A 6,287-nucleotide genomic window follows, 5' to 3' on the forward strand; every position below is an offset into this window, starting at 1 on the left:
ATGCCACCTCAGAGATGAAAGCCTAAGAAATCCAGGTTCCATTTACCCAGCCCAACAAACGCCATGCTTGAAGGCAAGGTGCCAGTCTTGTCCGCCTTCACCTGGAGAGAAATAACCTTTAGGAAGCAACTAAAGTGGCAGGAGAGGTGGAGTGTAGTTTTACCAGAAGCTTGTAATATGACGGATGATTCTAGCCTGTAGGCTTTCATACACATTGTCAGCACTTTATAGGTATATCAGCTGACATATACAGCAGTTCAGTACAAAGCCCTTGTGTAACCACTTTTGGTGTCAGAGAATGACACTAAAAATGTGGCTAATCATGTAAACAAACACATACATATTTAATTTTTGTATGCTGCTGTTCACTAACCACCTGCCATGGGCATTCAGGTAGAAAATGTAAACTTATGCTATGTTTGGGACTTAAAGTCAGTCAGATAGAAACGCTGAAATAATGATGTAGACATGTTGCTATTTTATTGGTATTGCATTTATACAATGGGAAGGAAAGGCATCAGATATAAAGCAGCTATTTATCTTCTTCAGTCAGTAATCCTAGTAATGGAATCCACAGTTGGACAATACCTTTATTAGGTCTAACCAAAACGTCACCAGTGTGCAAGCTCTCGAGTTCTTTGAAACATTCCATCAGGCTGTATAGTACTTGGGGGGGGGGGGGGAGGCAAAACAAAAAAAGTATCAGAATTAAGCCAGATGTTGTAGCCATGAAGTCTGCAGTTAGATTCAATCTCAAAATGGAGATTGCAGACTTGGTTAGATTTGTGTATGCCAGTGGAGGCTGGTGGCTCCAATGTCAGTGGGGTGGTTAATCCACTCTGGGTTTCAGTCAGAACCAGTCAGAACTCTAAAGTAGCTATCCAAGGTGCAAAGCACCTTCTGATGGTTCTGACTCAAACCCGGAGTGGATTCACTGCTCCACTGACATTGGAGCCACCAGCCTCCGCTGGTCTCTGCTAGGTACTGCAGGTATCAGGTTATAGCTAGGACTCTGGGATGAAGAAGCTAATGGCTGACCCCCATTTTTGAAAATATGAAGTCCAGCTGATACCCAGATCTGTCTGTAGCCTTAATGAGACACACAGGTTCTTGCTTAGGCAGAGAGCAGAAATAAAGAGAAATGTGACCTTCTTTATATTAGCAAAGCCAAAGGCTAGCAATGGACTAACGTTTTATTTTTTCAGGTCTTTAAGTATATGTCCGAAGCATATTGCTACACTCGCCTTACTTCTCCAAATGGTGAGCAGTTCCAAGCGTGCAGTGTTTACCCAGGTTTGCAAGCAATCCTATATACATTTACTCAGAGAAAAGTCCCAGTGTGTTCAATGGGGCTTTCCCTAGTAAGCATGCTTAGGTCTGCTGCCTTAGTTTTCTCTGGAAGGAGGTCACTGGAAGCTTGTGATGTTTTGTAATGTAGGAGTTTATTTCTTCAGGTTGAGCCTAGGTGGAGGACAGACATTGCTTCATGTCAGATCTCTAGAGAGAGTTAGCCCTCCAAATGCTCACAGAGCCCAAAACTCAGCTCTCTGCCTCTGCATCCCACTCGAAAACTGCAGACTGTCCTGTTTCCTTTTATGGACTGTGATATGACAAATGTTTCCCATTTATTTATCAGGATGTAAGTATGATTTACCAGGATGTAAGCATGACTAACCTTTTTCCTGGATTGGGGCCTATGACTACGTTTCACTGAAACCTCTAAAAGGAATTCAGCCACCGTAACAATGAATAAGAGCTTTGATGTTGCGTTCAGTGTGAACTAGATAATAAGAGACCTATATCAATTTGCATATGATTCAGTCTTTGAAGTCTATGATTGCAGCCTGAATCAAACTCAGAGCCATTGATAGGTAAAAGTGCAATGTTAACTATTGCAAAATGTTTTTTTTAAATAATAATTGCCAGTTTCCCATGCAATATGCAGACCTTGAGATATGTCAGGTAAAATGCCATATCCACCTGTTTCATCATAGGAAGCTGCTTTATACCTGTTAGATTATTTGACCATATAGCCCAATATTGTCTCCTCTGATTGGCAGCTGCTCCCCAGCATCTTTTCAACAGGAGATGTGAAGGATTCAATATGGGACCTTCTGCATGTAGCAAATGTGCTCTGTTGCTGAGCTATGCTTCCTCCTACTTTTCCCAAAATGTGTTCCTAAAGTACAAAGCCAAAAGTTGCATTCAGTTTTAGTTCTCTCTGCCATTGGCTGCTTCTAAGCAGGCTGTGCTTCAATTTCTGTTATTACAGGCCTGAGTGTTTTTATAACCCCACTGCCATAGGACTACACATGCATGTTCAGCAACTGAAGACTCCAGGATATATGTGTGGATGAGCCACTGTGGTTTAGTTCATATTTATTTGTTTAAAACCACAGCAATATCACTGATAAAACTTCACAGACAGAACTTTCATATTACCCTGAACAGGGATTCCTGTGACATATGTTTCTGTTGGTGCTGAAAACTGTGGGTTGAAAGGAATTGTTTAGTGTGTTGGGGCTCAGACCCCACCTCTGCCTTATACTGAGTCTTTGGGGCAGGTTACTTGTTCTTGGCCACCCCTTCCATGGCAACCATTTTGTGATGGTACCCAGGACAATTTCTCAAATTGCCAAATGCGCCCTGGCACCAAACGGTTGCCTACTCCTTCTTTAGTCCTGCTGACTTTACTGGGACTAAAGCAAGCGTAGGCAATCTTAAGTTGTTGTTGTTCAGTCGTTCAGTCGTGTCCGACTCTTCGTGACCCCATGGACCATAGCACGCCAGGCCTTCCTGTCCTGCGCTCTCTCCCGGATCGTGCTCAAGTTCATATTCATTGCATCCGTGATGCTATCTAGCCATCTCATCCTCTGCCGTCCCCTTCTCCTTTTGCCTTCAGTCTTTCCCAGCATCAGGGTCTTTTCCAGGGAGTTTTCTCTTCGCATTAGGTGGCCAAAATATTGGAGCTTCAGCTTCAGTATCTGTCCTTCCAATGAGCACTCAGGGTTGATTTCCTTTAGGATGGACTGATTTGACCTCCTTGCAGTCCAGGGGACTCGTAAGAGTCTTCTCCAGCACCACAGTTCGAAAGCATCAATTCTTCGGCGCTCAGCCTTCCGTATAGTCCAGCTCTCACAGCCATACATTACTACTGGGAAAACCATAGCTTTGATTAGATGGACCTTTGTCGGCAAGGTGATGTCTCTGCTTCTTACTATGCTGTCTAGGTTGGCCATAGCTTTCCTCCCAAGGAGCAAGTGTCTTTTAATTTCATGGCTACAGTCACCGTCTGCGGTGATCTTGGAGCCCAAGAAAGTAAAATCTGTCACTGCTTCCATTTCTTCCCCTTCTATATGCCAGGAAGTGATGGGGCCAGATGCCATGATCTTCGTTTTTTTAATGTTGAGTTTCAAACCAGCTTTTGCACTCTCCTCTTTCACCCTCAACAACAGGCTCTTTAGATCCTCTTCGCTTTCTGCCATTAGGGTGGTATCGTCTGCATATCGGAGGTTGTTGATAATTCTCCCAGCAATCTTAATTCCGACCTCTGATTCATCCAACCTGGCATTTCTCATGATGTACTCTGCATATAAGTTAAATAAGCAGGGTGACAATATGCAGCCTTGTCGTACTCCTTTCCCAATTTTGAACCAATTGGTTGTTCCATGTCTGGTTCTTACTGTTGCTTCTTGACCCTCGTACAGGTTTCTCAGGAGACAGGTAAGGTGGTCTGGTACTCCCATCACTTTAAGAATTTGCCACAGTTTGTTGTGATCCACACAATCAAAGGCTTTAGCGTAGTCAGTGAAGCAGAAATAGACGTTTTTCTGGAATTCTCTTGCTTTCTCCATGATGCAGCGAATGTTGGCGATTTGATCTCTAGTTCCTCTGCCTCTTCTAAACCCAGCTTGTACTTCCGGTAGTTCTCGGTTCGCATACTGCTGAAGCCTAGCTTGTAGGATTTTGAGCATCACCTTGCTGGCATGTGAAATGAGCGCAATGGTGCGGTAGTTTGAACACTCTTTGGCGTTGCCCTTCTTTGGAATTGGAATGTAAACTGACCTTTTCCAGTCTTGTGGCCACTGTTGAGTGTTCCAGATTTGTTGGCATATTGAATGCAGTACTTTAACAGCATCATCTTTTAGGATTTTAAATAGCTCGGCTGGAATACTGTCATCTCCGCTAGCTTTGTTGTTACTAATGCTTCCTAAGGCCCACTTGACTTCACTCTCGAGGATGTCCGGCTCAAGTTCAGTGACCGCACTATCATGGCTATCAGGGACATTCAGATCTTTCCTGTATAGTTCTTCCGTGTATTCTTGCCACCTCTTCTTAATCTCATCTGCTTCTGTTAGGTCCCTGCCTTCTTTGTCCTTTATCATGCCCGTCTTTGCACAAAACGTTCCCTTGAGATCTCCAATTTTCTTGAAGAGATCTCTAATCTTTCCCATTCTGTTGTTTTCCTCGATTTCTTTGCATTGTTCATTTAAGAAGGCCTTCTTGTCTCTCCTTGCTATTCTCTGGAACTCTGCATTCAGTTGGGTATATCTTCCCCTTTCTCCCTTGCTTTTCGCTTCCCTTCTTTCGTGAGCTACTTGTAAAGCCTCATCAGACAGCCACTTTGCTTTCTTGCATTTCTTTTTCTTTGGGATGGATTGAGTTGCTGCCTCCTGAACAATGTTACGGACCTCCGTCCATAGTTCCTCAGGCACTCTGTCTATCAGGTATAATCCCTGAAATCTATTCCTCACCTCCACTGTATATTCATCAGGGATATGATTGAGGTCATACCTGAACGGTTTAGTGGTTTTCCCGACGTTCTTCAATTTAAGCCGAAATTTTGCAAGAAGCAGCTCATGATCTGAGCCACAGTCAGCTCCAGATCTTGTTTTTACTGACTGTATGGAGCTTCTCCATCTTTGGCTGCAAAGGACATAATCAATCTGATTTCGATATTGACCATCTGGTGACATCCATGTGTAGAGTCGCCTCTTGTGCTGTTTGAAAAAAGTGTTTGCTATGATCAGCATGTTCTCTTGGCAAAACTCTATTAGCTTTTGTCCTGCTTCATTTTGTACACCAAGGCCATTAAGTTAGTCATGACTAACTCATCCTATTGACTTCAATGGGACTAAAGCATGACTAACTTTGTCCAGATTCAACTCAGTGCTTTTAAGGAACGCAGTCAGAGCACACATCTAGCTTTACTAATTACTCATTAAGTGATGAGAAAAACTATATTCTTGTATGTGTGAACCAGCCCATAACCAGCATCTTGAATAGATTCTGCAAGATGGGACATGATACAAGGGTTCAGTCGAGGTTTAATGAACCAACAAATCCTATTTTCTGGGTGGTTTTCAAATTCAGGAGTCACAGGCCTACCATTCTTAGTCTTGTTGAAAGATCTACTGCTGTGTAAATAGATTCCACTTGCTCATCATGTTCTTGATATGCTCAAGATGTTTAAATGCCAGGGACAAAGGCCACCCTCTGGGTATGGATGGTAGATTCTGGCATTTGACTCACTAGAATTAGATGCCTCCAGTGCTCAACAGTATGAAGCCAATTTTAAAATGACACTGATTTGTTCTAATAAAGCAGAAGTATTTTTAAAATAACGCCAAATGCATCAGGAATGCATCTCCAAGTTGTCAATTGTTTATTGTGGGAAATAAACGATAATAATGACCGCACTCATCTAAATGCCTTTAGTTATTTAATTGAATTTATTCATTTGACTTTTAATCCTGTCCTGAAGGATGGGTAATCCTGGATTGAAGATTACCTAAACTGTCACTTGAGGCACAGGTGAACTCAATGGCAGGGAGCACATTTATTCAGCTTAGGCTGGTATATCAACTACGCCCTTATCTGGACAGAGATAGCCTAGCTGTAGTGATCCATGCTCTGATAACTTCTCGTCTGGATTACTGCAATGCGTTGTACGTGGGGCTGCCTTTGAAAACGGTCCGGAAACTTCAGCTGGTCCAAAATAGGGCAGCAAGATTGTTAACAGGGACTGGGCTGTGAGCTCATATTACGCCAGTACTTTTCCAGCTGCACTGGCTGCCAGTCCATTTCCGGGACTGATTCAAAGTGCTGGTATTAACATTTAAAGCCCTTAACGGCTTGGGGCCAGGTTATCTGAAGGATCGCCTCCTCCCATATGTGCCTGCCCGGACCTTAAAATCATCGTCAGCAGCCCTTCTCCATGAGCCCCTGCCAAAGGAAGTGAGGTGGGTGGCTACTAGGAGGAGGGCTTTTTCTGCTGTGGCACCCCA

The sequence above is a fragment of the Heloderma suspectum genome, chromosome 4 (assembly GCF_057233095.1).
Source record: "Heloderma suspectum isolate Gila_16-S chromosome 4, 16-S_ref, whole genome shotgun sequence".
NCBI classification, from domain to species: domain Eukaryota; kingdom Metazoa; phylum Chordata; class Lepidosauria; order Squamata; family Helodermatidae; genus Heloderma; species Heloderma suspectum.